Below are 21014 nucleotides of genomic sequence, written 5' to 3' on the forward strand. Positions count from 1 at the left end.
TACTGACTACACTGAGTTGTTTGTTAGTTCTCACTTTAGCAAAGGTGTCTGCTGCTATAACATTACACTTTGAATCAGTGTCTACTTTATGCTCCGTGGATTTTTCAATAATCCATACAGTACAAAACACTTCACTTCTTGTTAATAAATTCATTGCATCAACTGTTTCATGAAGCACTCTACTTGATCAACTTGCTTCTTTGTGTGACCTTTCTATATAACTCTTTGAGGCTTACTTGATTTACAGAACTTTTGGATGTGGTCATTTCTTCACACTTCTAACATTGCTGACAAAATGCTAAGCACTTCTCTCTTTTCGACTCGTGATTTGCACCACAATTTTGACAGTTAACAATAAAGCTAGATTTGGATTTTGCTGATTCTTGCTTGTACTGTACTGAGTTGGAGTGCACTCCTTTCTTAGAACTTACTGGAAAGCTGTGTGTCTTCCCTGGAGACCTCGTAGCTGCAATGTGCTTAGTACACGTGGCAAACAAAAGTAGGCCTATCTACATTTGCTCTGGAGCCAATTGAAACCATACTGTTGTTACTCGTAAGCATACTCGTGTGTTTTTCTGTCACCTCATGGATTTGACAAATCTCTGGCTTTGCTCAATGTTAAATCACTGTCCCAAAGTAACATTTTCTCACAGCAGCACTGTTAAATACCACACACAAGCATGTCTTTATCAGCTCATTTTTAAGTCACCAAACCGACACATCTTAGCTTTGTTTTCAGGTCGGTTATATAAGCTGCAAATATTTCCCCTGGTTTCTGATCTCTCATGTAAAACAAATGCCTCTCTAATGTAATATTTATCTGGGGGTTACAAATTTCTCTGAACTTGCGCTTTAAACACTCTGGGTATTCTCTTGATTCAGCCTGCACCACAACATGGTGGTTTTCACCTTCCCCTTCATACACTGCAGGTGAATAAACAAATGAATGCTGTCTTTCTGTGGCTTCTGACCCAGCTAGGTTTAGCAAAATAAGTGTCCTGGTGCGTGCATCTCTATCTGCATAAGCTGCTTGTATAAAAATATTGTACTCTTGCTCATATATTCTCCAATTCTCTGCAATATTCTGATCAAATACAGGTGGTAGGGGCTTTTGAAATCCATCTGCCATATTAACACATATCAGTGAAGGATTGTGCAAATAAGCACAAGCATACACTCCTGCACATATGCCAGAAACTTATGTCAGTATTTTTAACTTTGTCCAATGCCTTTGTGCTTCTGAACTTCTACCTTTTTGGGCTTTTCAAAATAATGCTAATAACAAACTCACAGTACCTTTGAATAATTGGACTTTGCAAAATAAACTTCTTGGGAGCTTTAACACACTTGAAAAATGCTAAAGTCGTTTATCATCATTTTAAGAAACATCTCAAACAACTTTACGATGCAAATGAAATAAACTCTCGGGCACTGTAATACTCTTGTAATATCGTCTTGCAATAAATTACCTCTTAGTGTAAGAAACATATCAAATAACTGCATGAAGCAAATGAACTGGACCTCTCTTCCCCAAAACTTAATGGGGGGAATTCAGTAAAGCCTGCATGGAGTGATTTTCCATGTAGGTAGAGTGGCAAGGATCTAACACGGAAACCGGCAGCCGTGCGATCCAGTAAACAGAGCAGTGGGGCGTGCATAAGCATGTGGATATGGAAGTGTCAGTGACATGCAAATCACCTCATAAACAAGTGAAATTCATGCAAATTAGGGTGTTTTGTGATCCAGGAAGCAGGTAGATGTCCATGCAGAACCCGTGCTGGTGTCAGAAGTGTACATGGATAATAGCTGTGTACAGAAATGTAAAAATTTAACAGGGGCTGTAAAAGCCCAATTAGAGGGTCAGAAATGTCATGGTAAGCACAGATATGTGCAAAACTGTGCTGTGCTAGTCCAAAAACTAATATAAAATAATATAAAATATATATTTTTAATACTCGTATTACATTTGCACGTGATGCAGCAACGGGCAGACATGCCATTATGCAAAAAAAAATTTTAATGTTTAAAAACTAAAAATAAAACATAAGTGAGAATAATGCATTATAGTGCCCTGTATGCAGTATGTACAATGGTAGATGTCCGTGATTGCTTATGAGGCAGGCCCTGGAGTAGTGAAGTATCCAGGTTGTGTGGAAGGATCTGTATGCAAATGAGCTGGGGCTACTGAATAGCAAAAATGGGCTACTGTGTTTGCAGGTAAAACCCATGTATCCTCAGGACCATATTGTTGTCAGTAGAACAGGTAGCTGATATAAAAAGGGGGTGTGTTACTATAACTGTGAGCAGATTCGAGTTCAGCGCCTGTTTGCACACCTCTCAGCTACACAGGGGTGTGTGTCTAGTGCTGCTAAGCTTTCTTTAGCTGCGGGGCATGTGTTTTAGCTAGTTTGAGCAATGCTGAGCATGCCCATGTATGGGGGTGTGTCCTGACTGCCGAGCAGTGTTTGTTTACACCAGTGCTGCAGGTTTGCGCACCATACAGCAGTGTTTAACAGTGAAGGCAGTTTAAAAAAAAAAAGAAAAGGAAATTACCTGGGAAAGCCAACCATGCAGAAAATACCGATGATCCTTACACTGACCCATTCAAACCCTTCATTGATATACCTGGCAGGTGGAATGCATCATTGTCAGCCAATCACACAGGCTACGTCTCCAGCACACCACTATAAAGTATGCATACACCCTACAGTCTGATTTCTCACCCATATTATGCACAATTGGAGTACAGATTTGGGAATTTTAACTAACCAAATGCAAGGGGCTGCTGCTGCTGTGCTACATATGTGATAGAGTCTGAGGTCAGTGCTGATGCTATTGCTGACAGTATGCCTAGGCTGAGAAGGAGGAGTGTATTCAGGCCCAGGATAACCTTCCAGAAGCTACATGAGCTGGAGATTATAGAGTGCTGCTTGGTTAACAGGGTCATACTACAAGAACTCACCGAGCTTTGCCGCCCTCAGACCCAAAGCCAACAGAGGGGAACCAATCCCAGTGGAAACAAAGGTATGTGTAGCCCTTAGAATACTAGCTACAGGTACTTTTCAAAGACCAACTGGGGACATGATGGGGATCTCACAGGCATCTGCATCCGGGGTACTCCACCAGTTCCTGGCTGCCATGCGAACACATGCCAATGTGCAAATTTGTTTACCCTGCACCCCTGAGCAGAGGGCCAGCAGTATGTGTCTTTTCCACAGTGTAGCACACTACCCTGAGGTACTGGGTGCCATAGACTGCACTTATGTCCACATCAAAGCACTGCCCGGTGTGGAGGGTAGAGTATGTGTCAACCGCAAGAGGCATCACTCCATCAACTGTCAGGTCATATGCAATGGCTGGGCATTATCATGAATGTGTGTGCCAGCAGCCCTGGCAGTTATCATGACTCCCATATCTGGCATGTATCACAGCTGTACCAAATGTTTGCCAGGGGGGACAATCCCGTATGGCCATCTAGTGGGGGATGCTGGGTACACACTGGAACTGTGGATAATAACACCTGTCACAAAAGCACACACACCTACCGAAGAACACCATAATGAGGTACACGCACAAACTAGGAACATCATAGAGCATGTGTTTGGGCTGCTCAAGTCATGGTTCTGCTACCTTGATATGTCTGGTGGAGCCTGCAGTACTCATCAGCCACATGTGCATAGATGTTCACATTATGCGCCATGCTACACTATATGATGATCCTGCAGAAACAGCTGCAGCAGGATCATAACAGGGAAGGGAGGCATAGCCCCCCACCAGTGCCAAGGTCCCCACAGCCACAGAGGTACTTGTAGGAGGAACCGCCTGAGCCTGTCCCTATAGGCAGATGTAGGAGTGCCCAGTATGCCCTGGCCTTGGCAAAAAGGCAACACACAGCACATGCAATGACAACCTAGGGTCCTAGGGACTGACACCTCACTCCGACTCACATACATAGTTAAAAGGATGCCAGCCACACCACACAACCTGTACCTTACCATGTATTGGATGTGTACTGCATGCATCAGACAGAGTCAGCCCTGAAGCACTGTTATCCCAACTGCTGCAGTCCCAAGGTAAGTCGCTCTTCTTTACAACAAATGTATGGGGTACTAGACTAGAGGAGCATATGTATGGATCTGCTGCATGTATGCAAGGGAATAGAGTGGGCTTCTGGGCTACCTGCAGAGAACTAACATACATGTGGGACAACAGGAACTCTGTGTCCAACACTGGCTGCCCCATAATATGCAGTAGGCCACAAGCAGCAAAAGCCACTGCACTGTGCAAGGGAAATGCCAAACAGGGTGCCATGGGACTGATGCCTGACTGTCAATGCTAGAGTCCCCTACCCCCAACACAGCTGTGTTCTCATACAACTGGAGTAACAGTATGCTAGCAAGGTTATAGCAGCAGACCACACAATCCCAAGGCTGTCCCAAACAACCTGGTGACATGTCCTATTTCTTCAATATGCAGGGGTCAAAGTTATGTCTATCTGCTGCTGAAAACGTCAGGAATGAAACTTCACTTTCTGGTGACTGGTGTGACTTAGTGGACTAAGTACATTAGCATGGTCGATGGTGTTCATGGTTCGAAGCTGGCTGCACCTACAATTTGGCATGTTAGGTACTCCTAAGGTAGGAGTCCCACTTACTGAAAAATATGTCAGTATTTGTTACTGCAAGAAAGCTAGACAATGCCAGAGATAATGGAGGGACAGGGGGCCACAGCTATGGACATTACACATGCTCTGAGTAACCTGGCAGGTGTTAGCATAACAGCAGGTTGTAACAAGTCAGAGTAGCAGCAGGATGTACAGGCCATCACATAACTTTGTCAGTACCTGCAACAAGTCAGTGAGCACCATGTAGTTGTATATTACCAAAACAACGCAACTGTCTGAGGAGCAGAGCAGACATATAAGGCAGAATGTTGGACATCCTGTGAAACATGTATAGTCAGAGGTGTGAAGTCTGTAACCCTGTGTGTGGTGTTGCATCATGTACCCAGTCAGAGAATACCTACAACTACTTAGAGCAGGAAATATGGACAAAGCCATGAACAGGAGTGGGACCAAGGCCCACATATAAGGAGAAGGATTAACTAATGGCCACACAAATGTAGACGGTGCAGAGAATAACAGGTCATCCAAATAGCATGGGTTCCCTGTGCTGTAGATGGAGTCAGTAAATCAACTGTCTGTCATCAGTTCTTAACTTCAGTCTACAATGATTTGTCACTGATGTGCCAGAAAAGCACAATGCTGTGTAAAACGTAACAGACATATGATGCAAAACCCTGTACAGTTTGTTAGAATCTGTACACACCCTAGGTATGACTCAGATATTATGTGCAGCACACAGCCAGGGAATACCTTGGACATAATATGAGGGAGATGCTGGACTGTTGAATCAGGTGCAGCCATCAATTGGCTGTAGCACACACAATCCTGGACTGGAGTATAGGTAGGTCTGGCCTGGGGTAACCTTGTAAGTACAGACGGTCACACTGGGCATGCTCCTACACTAATTTTGGCCTGTTGGCTCATCTGTCTAAAGAACTTGAGATGTGAATAAATCACTGTGCATACAGACAGGTATGTATATGTCTGTCTCTCCCTATCCCCCTCAGACATGCTTATCTTTATCTATCAGTTTGTGGCACATATGTATCTACAGTGGATATAAAAAGTGCACACACCCCTGTTAAAATGCCAAGTTTTTGTGATATAAAAAAATGAGACCACAATAAATCATTTCAAACCTTTTCCCACCTTTAGTGTGACCTATAACCTGTACAATTCAATTGAAAATTTTATTTTATTTATTTATTTTACATTTGTTGACCGGGCTAGTCTAGCTGGATATATTTCCATTTTCAGTAGAGGCCCGGGGAGAAAAGCTCCACATACTTAATAATAATATAGAAAAAACAAAGCAATAAGAGGCAATGTCACATACATTAGGAAGGAATTAACATAACATTGTACAGTAAACCATCAGGATTAAAAAATTGTGGAAGATAACATTTACATAACATTTGTTGGCAGAGTAGTAATGTAAAGGAAGAGTGAGAAGTGAGGTTACAAGCTAATAGTAGAGTATTAGTCAGGGTTACAGCATGGGCATAACCATTGAAGTTTTAGGTGATTTTTAAGATTAAGTTTGAAGAGGGGAAAGGAGGAAATAGAGGTTAGGTTGGGTGGCAGCATGTTCCATTGCTTACCTGTGGTGATGGAGAACAAGGAGTCACCAGCCAAGTTGTTAGATTTGGGTATATAAGCTAGGAGTTTATTAGAGGAGCGTAGGGAATGAAGATTATTATAGGGTGTTATAAGATTGTTTAGTGTAGGTGTGTTGTTAGGTAGGTAGAAGATTTTATGAGCAGTTGTTAGTTGAGAGAGTAGCAGAGCATTTTGCAGTTCAAGCCAGTCTAGCTGATGTAGGTTAATGCAGTGATGGGTTCTATAGGGCTTACCAGTTACAAACCTTGCAATACTGTTGTAGGCTTTGGTAAGTTTGTTGAGATTGTTTTGCTTTAAATTGGTATAAATGGGAGAAGCATAGAGGGTGGGTAGTGAGTAAATGAGAGTGGACAACGGTAGTTCTTGCTTTAGGGGTGAGGAAGGGTCTTATCCTATACAAGGAGCCTAATTTTCTGTTAATGGACTTAATGGTGTTATTAATATGATTGTCAAAAGTGAGTTTATTGTCTATTGTAACTCCTAATAACTTACAGGTCAGTTCAGGTGATATAAGGGTTCCATTACTACAAAAAACAAACAAATCTGTTGGGGGAATAATATAAAAAAAAAGTACAATAAGCTGGTTGTGTAACTGTACACACCCTTAAACTAATGCTTTGTTGAAGTACCTTTTGATTTAATTGCAGCATTCAGTCTTTTTGTGTAGGGGTCTATCAGCATGGCACATCTTGACCTGGCAAGATTTGCCCACTCTTCCTTGCAAAAACGCTCCAAATCTGTCAGAATGTGAGGGTATCTTTTGTGCACAGCCCTCTTCAGGTCACCCCACAGATTTTCTATTGGATTTAGGTCTGGGCTCTGGCTGGGCCATTCCAAAACTTTAAATCTGATGTTGTTAATCTTCTTTCCATTCATCACTGATGGGTTCAGTTCCTAGCCCCTCGGAACCGTGTCGGCCTAATACCAAGCTCGCATACACCAAATGCTCTTGAGCTAAGCTGCTACCCACAATGCCCTTGTCCCTGTTACCTCAGATCTAATTTGCCACGTAGCCATATAGCAGCGTTTCACTGAGCTCTCAAGCTAAGTGGTATTTTTCTTCATATTTGGATATATTTTTCTTATTTAGTCACTCTCTAACTCTATTTCCTCCCAACTTCTCTTGTTTACAGTTATTTGTAACTTTCCTAACTAGCTCTACCCATTGGGTAATAGTTTTACCATTGTTGGTATGCCCTCTCCTTACCCTTGTGGTATCTCTTGATGCCATCGTTGGTATCTTCTCTCCTTTTCTATCTTTCTTTCTAGGTGTTTGTTATTCTAGTTAACCTGTGATAAGTGTGTTTGAGAAAATGCCTGAAAAAAAGGGACTTCGGGGTTTAAGCATTGTACCTCTTGCAATGGTAAACTCCCAAACAGTGATTCTCATAACGACTGGGTTTATTGTCTGGGGGTTTCTCATCTCTCTGTTAAACCCCCTTGTCAAATTTGCCTAAGTTTCAGTCAGCGGATGCTGAATGAAAGAAAAAATAAATTGATTTTGAAAGGCCAATCTTGCTTCTCCTTTCTCAGAGGCCCTTTCTGCATCGGAGGTCTCGACCTCCTCCTATGAAGGACAAGAAACGTCCCCACTCTGATCCCTCTACACCAGCTGGTGATAAGAGTAAGACATCTAAGCATAAGGCCCACAAACTTTTATCGGAGCATAGAGTCGCTACTTCGGCTCAGACTACTGCTGCTCCAATTGCTACTATGTCTCAAGCCATGGATATTACCTGACGCTCGACGTCGGCACCACCTTTGGCACCGACTCCTCCAGTTACGGCACTAACCTTACCTTCCACTACAGCTACGGCACCAGCTTTGCCTTCGATTACAGCTATGGCACCGACTTTGCCTTTGACTAAATCAAAAACGGTTCCGACCTCTGTCATGGAACCAATGACATTGACTCCCAGCACCTCTTCAGCACCGAGCCCTCTTACAACTCCACTGATTCCTTTGCTATTTGTCTCCAAATTAAAGACTATGGTGCCACTAGTTCAGACACCACGGACCTGATACTCCCCCTCCTTGGATCTGTTCCTGGGTCAAATGTATAGTCCCTTTTTGGATAGACCCGACTCCCTTTCAGGAGTGCCCACAAGGTCCACCAGGAGTCTATTCGAACTTGATGTGGTGTACCTGTTGGATCAGCTGTTGACAGCCAGAGGGATACCAAATATTCCAAAGACTCATCCCCCTCTGGGACTTGGGTCTATCTCTCCCAGAACTCCGACGTATACTCCTCCTTCGGACCCGTCAGTTCTGAAGCCCATAGCTCCGAAAGTCTTTTGTGGAACCCCATTCCTTTGGTGCCAACAGTGACTGTCACTGGGGCTTTGAGGCCAACCCTTTGGTTTTCGGTTCCGACGGAACTGTCCCTTCCACAGACTCCTGGTTGGGGGGCTGAGTCCTCAATCCAGGGCACTGTTCCAAGTGTTTTTTGTTGGTTCTGGCCTCGGATCCGGGGATAATGATTGTCCCGATCCTGCTTGAGGCTCCATCCCTGGGAGTGGGTCCAATGCAGCGGGGTGTGACCCCGGTTCTGAGGTTGTCCTTCTCTGTTCCGGGCTCCCACTCCTCTTTGGGCAGGCCTGCTTTTTGGGTGATGGAGAGGGTGCTTGCTTCCAGAAGCACTCCAATGTCAGAACTTCATCCTGCTCCCTCTGAGCTACAGCTACCACGAGCCACCTCCCGGGACACTGGGAGGCGAAGCCTCAGGAAACCCCAGTTCGGGGTACCCATCCTTCTGAGTCTTCCTCAGATATTCCCACTGAACCTCCTTGGAAGAAAGCATGCAAGAGGAAGCACATAGACTCTCCTGAAGAGTCTTTGACTGAAGGCACGGACTACGATGATGGGGAGGAGTCCCCATGGTCACCCCCCCCCCCCGGATGATGTCTCCTTCTGAGACATCCTGCAAGTATTAAAACAGAGGGGTGGCTGGAAGCCCTCCAACCCTTCCTCGGGAGGAATCTGTGTTTCTGCAGGCTTTTTGCTTCCGGCCTTCTAACTCTTGGGTGACACCACCTGCCGATGAGTTAATCCAGTTCATCGTGCAGCGTGCTTGGCAGAACCCAGACTCTATTGAGGCCATTCCCTGGAGACCTGATAAGACCCCCCCCCCCCGGAAGAGCATCCACACTGGTCCAGAGGTTTGCCAGTTGACACTAAAACGGATCTAGCAGAAGAACGTTTTATTAGTCATCCACCCAACAGGGAGTCCTAGTCTGTGGACAGGTTGGGGAAGCTAGTTTTTGCTTCAGCGACCTTTGCTGTCAGATACCTGAACTACTTGGCACACTTCACGAGGCTCCAAAGAGATCTTATTACTGAACTTTCTGGATTCCTCTCGGGTCAAGTGTCTGACTGGGCATGGGACAAGGTTGCCTCTCAACTTGCCACCCTTAAATCTATTTCCAATTCGTTCATGAGGCTGCTGTCCCACGCAACCGAAGGGGTGGCCAGAGCTGCGGGTGCAGGCATAGTCATGAGATGTCATGCCTGGATGCGCATCTTTGACCTCGCGGACTCCTTCAAGTCCTCCTTTTTGAATGCCCCTATTGAACCATCTTCCTTATTTGGTTCTAAAGTGAAGGACACGCTAGCCAGGTGCAAGCAAGACGGAAAGACTCTGCCTACGTTTTTCCAAGGCTCAATGTTCTTTTTCCAGGAACCAGAGGAGTGGGAAAATCTGGCACAAAAAATCTCATGGTCCTTTCCGTAACGCACGTGGTGAGGATTCCCCCAGAGGCAGAGGGGGTTTCAGTGGTGGAAGACACCCCTTTAGGGGCAGAGGGGGTTCCTGAAACCAAGACTCTAGGGATTCCTTCTCTGGGTGGTCTTATCAATGCTACTGAAGCGTTGCTCGATTGCTTTCCTCTGGAAGCAGTCGGGGCTTGTTTTCCTCTGCACCAAACTGCCTGGCACTCTATTTCATATGATCGATGGGTGCAGAGAATAATCTCCAGAGGCTACTACATCCCTCTCTCCTCCCATCCAAAACCTCTAAAAAACCTTCCCGACGTTCCACCCAATCAAAGGGAAGAAGTGGCTTCAGAGATACGAAAGCTGTGTCTAAAAAGAGTCATCCAACCAGTCCCTCCAGACCCATGTGGATCTGGGTTTTACTCAAGATTCTTTTTAGTGTCAAAAAAAGACCAGGGACCGGAGACCCATTTTGGATCTCAGCCATTTGAACAAATCAGTTGTACAAACCAAGTTCTGTGTGGTCCCTATTCAATCCATTCTCCCGTTTTTAAGGGAGGATGCTTGGATGTGCTCAATAGACCTCTGGGATGCTTATTTACCACATAAAAATGGAGAAATGCTCCAGGAGTCTCCTTTGATTCTGGCTAGAAGCCAATCATTACCAGTTTTGAGCCCTGCCATTTGGTCTCTCGATTGCCCCCAGAGTGTTCACGACATGTCTAGCAGTGGTGACAGCTCATCTGAGACTTCAAGGATTCCAGGTATTTCCATATTTAGACGATTGGCTCCTCTCCTCTCCCACCAAGCGTCTTTTGATTATGGCCGTCCGATACACACTTTCACTAGCAGAGTCCCTAGGCATCACTGTACACTGGGAGAAATCCAACTTAGAACATACCCAACAGCTGAAATTTATAGGGGCAGTTTTCGATACTTGAACCTGCCTGGTATCTCTACCAGCTCACAGGCTTCAGAAGTTAAGATTGCAAGTACATGTGATACTCTGTCAAAGAACGGTGTCAGCAAGAGAAGTTCTCCAGGCTCTGGGGTCCATGGCTACAGCCATTCCAATAGTTCCTCTGTCAAGGTTACACATGAGACTGTTACAATGGCTCCTATTGTCCCAGTGGTTGGCAAATCTTCATCCCCTAAACTTGCAGGTGCTCATAACCAACTCTTGCAAGCAAGATCTCCTTTGGTGGATGAGGCCAGATGCAGAACTTTGGTGTTGCCCCTTTCAGACCCCTCAACCCAAAGCCACTGTGATCACGGATGCTTCCCTGATAGGGTGGGGGGGCCATTTTCAGGGAAAGACCATCTAAGGTACGTGGTCGAGCTTAGAGGCCACCCTGCATATCAATGTTCTGGAGTTAAGATTAGTGCTGTTAGCTTTGCAGGTATTACATCCACTTCTTCCCCCTGGAACGATTGCAATTCAGTCAGACAATATGTCAGTAGTCTGGTACATCAGCAAATAAGGAGGAACCAAATCCTACCCCCTGTCAAGAGGCTACGAGAATTTGGCACTGGGCAATAGCTTCTGACCACTTTCTCATAGCAACACACATCCCGGGGAGTTCCAACGTGATTTCGGACAGGTTAAGCAAATGCATTCTCCTTCCACACGAGTAGTCTCTCAATCCCAAAGTGACGGCAGAAATTTTCAGCCAATGGGGCCAGCCTTGCTGCGACCTCTTCACCTCCCCTTCGAACAACAAATGCAGCAGCTACTTTGCCCTCTTTCTGCTAGAGGGGGAGTTCCCGAGAGATGCTCTGACTCATGTTTGCCTCACGGGTCTCCTGTATGCCTATCCTCCAATTCCCTTAATACCTCTATTCTTAAAGAAAGCAACTCAGTTGAGATGCAAGGTGATCCTCATTGCACTATTCCGGCCTCGTCAAGTGTGGTTCCCCTTTCTCCGGCCTCATCTGTTACAGCCTCCATGGATCCAGGACACTCGGACAGACTTAATTTCTCACTCCCAAGGTTTGACTCTCCCGAATCTGTCCACTTCCAAGCTGACGGCTTTTTTTTCTCCACTTCCGTTAGTCACCAGGCAGGAAGCCCCTTCCTCACCTGTTTGCGGTATCATTCTGGCCTCCCATAAGCTATTCACCAGAAAGCTTTACAGAGATAAATGGAAAAGGTTTTCTCTTTGATCTAAAGAACAGATGCTTGATCTCTTCTCGGCTCCAATCTCTGTTATCCTTCAATACCTATCTGAGTTCTTTGAAAATGGAGCATCAGCCTCTACAATACAAGTCCATTTAGCAGCTATTTCCAATTTCCATAATGGATTAGAGGGCACTCCAGTTATGTCCATTTGCCTATGCAAAACCTTTCTCAAAGGAGTGTTTCATAACAGACTTCCAATTAGGCGTCCCTTAGAGATGTGGAATCTCTCCCTAGTACTGCAGTCTCTCTCTCTCAACCCCCTTTTGAGCCTGCTGCAAAATGTGATCTCAAATTGCTCTCATGGAAATCTCTCTTTGGTAGCTGTCACTTCAGCTAGACTGGTCTCAGAATTGCAGGCCTTATGCATCAAGAGACCATACTTAATATTTCATAAAGACAGAGTATCGCTACGTACTAATCCATCTTTTCTCCCCAAAGTAATTTCTGTTTTTTCTGTGAACCAATCCATTGTGCTGCCAGTGTTTTTCCCAAACTATTCCAGTAAAAGAGAATACTGCCTACACTCCTTGGACGTGCATAGGCAACTACGTTTTTTATCTAGACAGGACTAAATCTATCCGCAAGACAGACCAACTTTTCATTTCCTTCTCTGGTCCAAGAATAGGATATGCTGTCTCAAAAGTCACTTTATTAAAGTGGCTCAGAGATTGTATTTCTTTTTCATATTCACATACAAACGAGCCTAAACCTCACAATATCAAAGCAGATTCAACTAGAGCTATAGCAACCTCTGTAGCTTTTCACTCCAGAGCATCTATGGATGACATTTGCACAGCAGCCATTTGGGCTAAACCAGACATGTTCATCAAACATTACAAGTTGGATATGGTCTCCAGGGGAAGAGTGGCCTTCGGTTCAGTGGTGCTCAGGAATGTTCTTCCATAAGGGCCACCCAGGTTTCTCATGTAGTTTGGGATTCTGTCCCATCAGTGATGAATGGAAAGAAGATTAACAGAATCAGATAAAGAAGTTATGTCTTACCATAACATTCCATTTGTTTTATCGATCTTCTTCCATTCATCACATCCCACCCTCCGTCCCCACACCAAAGGCTCCTGGTGGATCTCATGGGTCCTTGTGGTGTGTCAGGGTTTTTGTGCAGAAATGGCCTCTACTTTATTTCTATATGTCTTATGCAAACTTGATCTGCGGTAACAGGGGGGAAGGGCATTGTGGGTAGCAGCTTAGCTCGAGAGTTTTTGTTGTACGCAAGCTTGGCATTAGGCCAACACGGTTCTGAGGGGCTCTGAACCGAACCCATTAGTGATGAATGGAAGAAGATCAACAGCTCGGAACGTTATGGTAAGAAATAACTTTTTTTTCTTCTGGTGAAGCCATTTTATTGTCGATTTGGATGTATGCTTGGGGGTCATTGTCGTTGTTGAAAGGTGAAATTCCTCTTCATCTTCAGCTTTCTAGCAGACGGCTGAAGGTTTTGGGGCAAAAGTGACAGGTATTTGGAACTTTTCATAATTCCCTCCACCTTGTCTAAAGCCCCAGTTCCAGCTGAAGAAAAGTAACTCCAAAACATGATACTGCCACCACCATGCTTCACCGTGGGGATGGTGTTCTTTTGGTGATGCGAAGTGTTGTTTTTGTGCCAAACATACCTTTTGGAATTGTGGCCAAAAAGTTAAACTTTGGTCTCATCAAACCATAATACATTTTCCCACATGCTTTTGGGAGATGTATTGTTTTGCAAATTTTAGCCGGGCCTGGATGTTTTTATGTGTAATAAAAGGCTTCCATCTTGCAACCCTACCCCATAGCCCAGACATATGGGGAATATGGGAGATTGTTGTCACATGTAGTACACAACCAGTACTTGCCGGAAATTCCTGCAGCTCCTTCAGTGTTGCTGTGGGTCTATTGGCAGTCTCCCTGACCAGTTTTCATCTTGTCTGTTCATCAGTTTTGGAGGGATGTCCAGTTCTTTGCTATGTCACTGTTATCCCATATTTTCTCCACTTTTTGATGACTGTCTTCACTGTGCTCCATGGTATATCCAGTGGCATGAAAATTTTTTTGTACCCTTCTCCTGACTGATACCTTTCAACAATGAGATCCCTTTGATGCTTTGTAAGCTGTCTGCAAACCATGGCTTTTGCTTTAGCAGATAACTGAGTAAATGTCAGGAAAATCCTACTAGGACAGCTGAACTTTATTTGGGGTTAATCAGAGTCTCTTTAATTGATGGCACGTGTGTACCCAAGAAGACTAAATGCTGTAATTAAATTAAAAAGTCCTTCAACAAAGTATTAGTTTAAGGGTGTGCACACTTATGCAACCAACTTATTGTACGTTTTTTATATTTTTCCCCTAACAGATTTGTTTGTTTTTCAATTGAATTGTACAGGTTATAGGTTCATAGGTTGGTACTGGGCTATCTGCCCAAAGGCATATATTAGCCCAGCCATGTTGTGCGGTATTCACCGCCCCTTTAGTAGTTCCCTAGACCCTTGTACTAGCAGCTAGTACCCTTGGCCACTATCTAGTAGTGCTGTTGGTGTGATCCCCGGTGTGAACTTTCTGTTACCCATCCACTCATCAAGGTTCCTCTTGAAGAGTGATAGTGAGGGGCTCTGAATTATGTAGATCGGGACCCTGTTCCATAGTAAGGGAAGTCTCTGCGAAGGGAATCTATCCCTCCAGCGTGTTCTATTCATTGTTATGTTGTGTTATACGTCACATTATAGGTGAGAAAAGGTTTGAAATGATTTATTGTGGTCTCATTTTTTATATCACAAAAACCTGGCATTTTACCAGGGGTGTGTACGCTTTTTATATCCACTGTGTATATATATATATATATATATATATATATATATATATATATATATAGCCACATAAAGGTGTGGAGTGAGGTAGTGCTGCAGCCACTCGTACATCAAATGTAGTCAGTGGCGCGTGCAATTAGTAGTGTGAGCTGTAGTGTGTAATAGTAGGTAGGCAGGGTTCTAATCTCACATCACCCACTGTGTGTGTGTGTGTGTGTGTGTGTGTGTGTGTGTGTGTGTGTGTATGTATGTATGTATGTATGTATGTAAATATACCCCCTTGCAGCAGTGCGTCTGTCTCGCATATCTGCGTGCAATGTTTATACATTTTCAGGCCCTGTCAACCCCTCCCCCATTGTCCTCCTGTACAGGGCCTGCTGATATTATCCACCTTAACAGCAGTGGCAGACACTCTGAGAGCACTGTAAGTAGCTGCTGGCCCTAAATAGCCCACATCTAACTATGCATAAATGCTGTCTGCCACCACCTAGATTTGTAGGTACAGATCATCCAGGTGACACACATGAAAGGTAGGATGCATTGTCACTGGGTATGCATGTAGGATTATGTAGGATTACACTGTCTGCCCCCAGTGCCCCTGACACACTTTTGTACACATACGCACCTTAGTAACCATGGGTATATACAGCCGTTCCTTGCTGATGTCATATTTATGCTTTGCAACCATGCCATCCTGAGCTGCTGTACTACCAGCAAGTCTCCACAGCATAGCCACTCAGACCTCTGCAACAGTAACTAAGTTCTGAGAGACACCTGTCAGTCTTCAACACCACTGCCAATCTAACATTGTGCAACAATGGTGCAAACACTTTGATGTGTACTCATGATGCACCCCAGCATACAGCACCTGTCCTAGCATAACACAACCGCACTACAACATGTCATGTACTGTGCTATAGTCACCCTGTGCATCAGACATATATTTGCATGTCCCTGCATCGGTGGTATGAATGACAGGGATGTGGCACATGTATCATCACATGCACAGGGTGTGCTGTGGGGGTGCCAGAGGCCTAGGCTGCACCAAACAGTTGACATCATGTGTGGGAGTCAGGAAGGGGTGCTGTTCAGCTGGACCATGAAGAGGTGCCATATATGTCTATTGGTGACCTGCATTTGACAGTGATGTATGATTGTGTGTGCGTACACAGTCAAGCCATGTGCTAGCCATACTTGTGGGTATGTTGGACAGCTGTGGACCATACATGGCAGAATGGGACAGTTCACCATCTCCGGCCACGAACACGAGAACTGGTTCTGCCAGGAGTGGCACTGGCACCACCATGCCCAGGGTCAGATATGGTATTAATCGCTGATGGTGACTGGTGTCTGCTGGGCCTGTGTCCCTCATGAGACCACCCAGGACCACGTGCCTCTGGCCTGTCATGTTGTGGTGTGGACATCACCCTCTGTTCTGTAGTGCTGGAGGTACTGCCTCTATGGGAGTGAGTGTGCACGGCCACATGGACTCTCAGCAGATGTTGTTGCTGACCTATAGCCACGTGTTTGACACCCTACTCCCACCACATGTTCTAGCACAAAGTGTGGTCAAGGACTGGCATTGTCTCACTTCAGCATCTGTCCACTACATCAGTGAAATGATGCATGGTGGTCACCAGTGTGGTGGAGGGAGTCACTGATGTCCGATGCATCCTTGATCCTGAGCATCCATCTGGTGTTGCGTTTGGAATGTGCCTGTGCCTCCAGGATGGACTGAAACATACGTCGGGTGACTTATGATGTGACACCTGTGACAGGTGGTGGATGGGCAGCAGACCTCCTTCGACCACCCCTGTCAGTCTGCCTGTGTGGGACTTCACCAGCTCTTTGGCTATCTCCAGTGTCTGCACTTACTGATGCCATTGTCGCCACATTCTCCTGTGTGATGCCACCACACTCTGTCCAATATCTGTGGCTCCAGGGGACTGGATATGTGTGGGTATACTGACTGTGTGCGGGGACAAAGGGGGAGGAAGTGAGATGTCAACCCATGGGACAGATTCAGCCCCCAACAACCTCACCTGTGCCTAACTGTGGCCACAGTCATCATCAGAGTCTGAGACAATGACATTAGGTTGTGAGGGGAATGCACTCCAACCCGCACGGTCTCCTGTGAGGAAGAAAACAAAATAAGTACATTACTACCTGCACTATTATATGTGGTGATCCACACACACACACACACACACACACACACACACACACACACACACACACACACACACACACACACACACACACACACACACACACACACACACACACACACACACACACACAGGTGAGGTGCCACAACTGCAGTACACATACCACATCTTATTTCTGATCCCATGCACAACACACAGGCAGACTACAACATACACAGACAGGACAGACCAAGTAAACCACATGCACTGCAGCTATGTCCAGTTAATGTTGCCACTACTATACACCTGTGAGATAAGAGATATGTCATTGTATGTGATAGACCTACACCTAAAGCACAATGCACTTGTCTTCAGCATACTATTGCCCCTTACATAGCAGACTGCATGGACCTTCATAAAAATAAGTGCAAATATGTTACAGATCCTACACATGCACTGTTGTGATTACCGATTCAATGCACTTCAGTTAACTCCTCCGAGAAAGAACATACAAGTAGTGTACTCTGGCTAAGCATATCAGTTGTGTATACAGCAAAATAGCTGCCCTTAACATTGTTTATGAACCATACAAAATCAGTATCACACTCACCCGGGTGCAGGACATTGTACTCTGGCCACACTTGATGTACCTGTGGAAATGTGAGGGAGAGGTATTCTCTGCAATAACAAATGTGGCATTGGTACAGGATAATATGTGCGTAAAGCAACCTGTAGAGTAGGTACTGTGATATTGCCTACATTGCTGACATTCTGAGTATGTGTTCACAGGTGTGCATTACAAAACCTCCCCCCAATGCAGATTGACCTGACATCCTTGTATTGGTATGCAGAGGCTGTCACAATGACTGATACAGTGTTGCAGTGCTGAACACAGGAGGCTTACCTGGACTCTCCTTTGCTTTGGAGGCTGTGGCACCCAACCCCACGATGTATGGGGTGATGTATGCTTGGGAGCTGGTGGTTGATCCCAGGTCTGCCAGGAATTCCTCTGTAGCCGTGAGTGGTTCTACTGCTGCAAGCCTCCACTAGTGGCAGCACAGTCCCTGGCCACAGCAGTGGCCCTTTGCCATGCAGCATTTACCATGTCTGTCACCCTGTGATGGACCTGCTCATAGCTTCTGTCCTGTAGCCCTATGCGGTTGACTGCTGGGACAAGGTCAGCCCTCAGTGCAGAATATTGCTCATGATTGTGGCGAGTCCTGGAGAGCAGAATGTTGTGATGCAGTTTGAGGCCATCCAAGATCACATCATTTTCCACAGCTGTTAATGGCGGGTGCCTCTTTCTATACATCTTTTTTGAAAGACAAGAATAGGGGAACACATTACAGGACCACATATGTTGCTGTCCGCTATGTACACACCCTGCACATCCAAATTGGCCTGCACTATATACTGCTTCCTCCCATGTCATAGCCTGCCATCTATCAATACAGTATGTATGTGGCTATCAGCAACATAGTAGCAGTACCAGTTTTGTCCCTGTGTGCTGTGATGGAGTCTGCTGAATGTCTATACTCCCATCAGTGTCATATACTGTGTTGTCTCTCCTATGGCCAGCATCCTTGTACCATGTCAGCCAGTGTTCGACAAATAGGTGTGTGTTATTACGAGTATATGAGGGTAGTCTGGCAACATCTGTGTGCCACAATGACAGACAGCAATGCAAATGTGCTGTAGGATATCTTCCCTGTATGTGTCTTTGTTCTCCAGTACACAGATGTTTGCAGAATGTGCATGTGTGCCTGATATATGTGGTCCCTTTGCCAGAAACATGCAGATGTCTGGCATACAGTTGGACAATAATTGCTGGTTGTTCTTAGAATGTGGTGAATCTGGCTGTCAGATGCCAGAACCCTCAAAAAACAATTTATTATACATTAATATCTGTCACTGTATTCATACCTTTACTTTGTATGAACATTATTTACACTCTGTCGCTGAGGTTGGGCCTGTTCCCCCCACTACTAATGGCTTTGACCTGCAGTTCTGCTGTACAGGGTTGCTAGGTATGCTAGCCATAGCTGTCAAGCAGTGAGATACGAATGTTGACAAAACAGTGACCCAGCCAGAGTACATCAGGGACGCCGGTACAATGTCTGAACCATTCCTGTGTGACATTCACAGACTGAGAGGAGCTGGATGACGGTACATCATGTGATATGCTGTCTGTGTCTACCATTACTCACTGTCACTGTGTGTAATACACAATCCATTGGCATTCGCACAGGAGCCCACCATTGTAGGAGGGAGTGAGAGGACCACACCTGTGATCTAAGTCACAGCAGACAGAGTTGAAAGGCATGGCTATAGCTTTTGGACAGTAAACTATCAGCAACATGTCATTCCCAGAGATGTACTAGAGACCTACTGTTGTAATGCCTCTTCCCCATATCTTCATTCTCCCATCTGTGTCCCATTAGATGAGGACTTGTATTACATACCTGGTAGAGTGCTGTAATCCTTTTGTGCAGGAATCCTGAAGAAAACCGATACTGAAATTGCAGTCTGGCTCGGTAAAGCAAGTTACAGACCTGTTTACCATAGGCAGCTGCTTGCTTTTTGTAGGTAATGCTCAATAACAGGTGATTGCCTGTGCATCAGTCAGTGGCTCAGACTTGCTAAATGCATCCAGAACAGTGGGGCTGCAGTTTCATTAGCCATTGACATGGCACAACAATACAGTATTTAAGGCTTTCATGTAGGGCTTGGCCCCTTTCCTAGACTTTGAGAAGGACATTACTGAGGTGTGAAGATTACAGCATCGCAGAGAGTAGGTGCAAATACTGTCCATTGTTGGGATTTATGTAGTATGTCCACAGTTTTGCATGTTATGTTTGACCATTGTCAAATGATTTTATGATTATGTGGCAGTTTAGTGTTTAGCAATGTGGGTTGAGGTCAGTTAGGGGGAAGACAGATGTGTGTCATACTTCATACACATCAAAATATGCATGCTGCTGCAGTAGATGCTGGTCTGTTAGTTGTGTATGTTTGTAGGGGTAGACTGTGACACACGTCCCTGTTGCTTGACCTCTGCCCCCTCACCCCTTCATGTATGGGTGTAGTGTGGCTCCCTTGTTCTAGGGAGTTTTGAGGTATGGTAGGTCTGTAGCTGGTAGCTAAACATTCTGCTGCATAAGTTGCAGGCTGCAACTGCTGCTTTTTGCCCAGGACTCCTACTGGGGCATATGAACACATTGGAGGACAGCAAGCTGCATGTGTCAGTAAGGGAGCAGTGTCAGCTCTTTCGTTACAACACAGCCAAGATGAGGGTACCCATAACAGTCCAGTTGAGTCATGTGCTTAAGGTACATATATTATGTAACAGTGCCAATCGGAGAGTATTAGGTGGCATATAGGTAGCTTATACATATTTGTGCAGTGTGCCCTACCTACAGGGATTTGACGTCCTAACATAGATAGCAGTGAATGCAGTAATAGCAACCTGTTCTGGTTAAAATTGCAGGACTCTGTCATTATTTATTGTATTCACAAGCATGTAGTTGAAGTGCAACGCACTGAGTTCGAACCCAGGACTGTGGGTGGCAAAATGTACAACATGCTAGGGATTTAACAGACTGAGCTGCAAAGTCAATAGTGCAGCAGGTGTATTTGCAAGATATATGTGCATGCATGCAGTCAGTTATGCAGGAGTCACATTAGCATGTGTGTTTGGATTATTATGACGTGCAACACTGAACTGTCTGTCATGATTTTCTAACCTCACTCTGCACTGACGTGCGAGTACTTTAGTGCACAGAAAAGGTTTTGTGACAACTGTGCTAAAAGTAGGTGGCACAACTGTGGACATTCTGAAACGGTCTGTGCAGTTGACAACTTTACCTGATATCCCAGGCCTCACGTACATCCATCGTTATTTATTTGGCTGTGTATTGGTTTGGTGTCTGCATCAC

The 21014-nt window shown here is 45.1% G+C and overlaps 1 protein-coding gene across 1 annotated transcript in view; it reads left to right on the plus strand.

Annotated features, from left to right (window-relative positions):
- NFRKB (nuclear factor related to kappaB binding protein) overlaps window positions 1–21014 on the plus strand; it is a gene marked incomplete in the record, with an annotated part of 1477031 nt that overhangs the window by 201117 nt on the left and 1254900 nt on the right.

Source organism: Protopterus annectens, chromosome 8.part0, assembly GCF_019279795.1.
Source record: "Protopterus annectens isolate FY-2018-M chromosome 8.part0, PAN1.0, whole genome shotgun sequence".
NCBI classification, from domain to species: Eukaryota; Metazoa; Chordata; order Ceratodontiformes; family Protopteridae; genus Protopterus; species Protopterus annectens.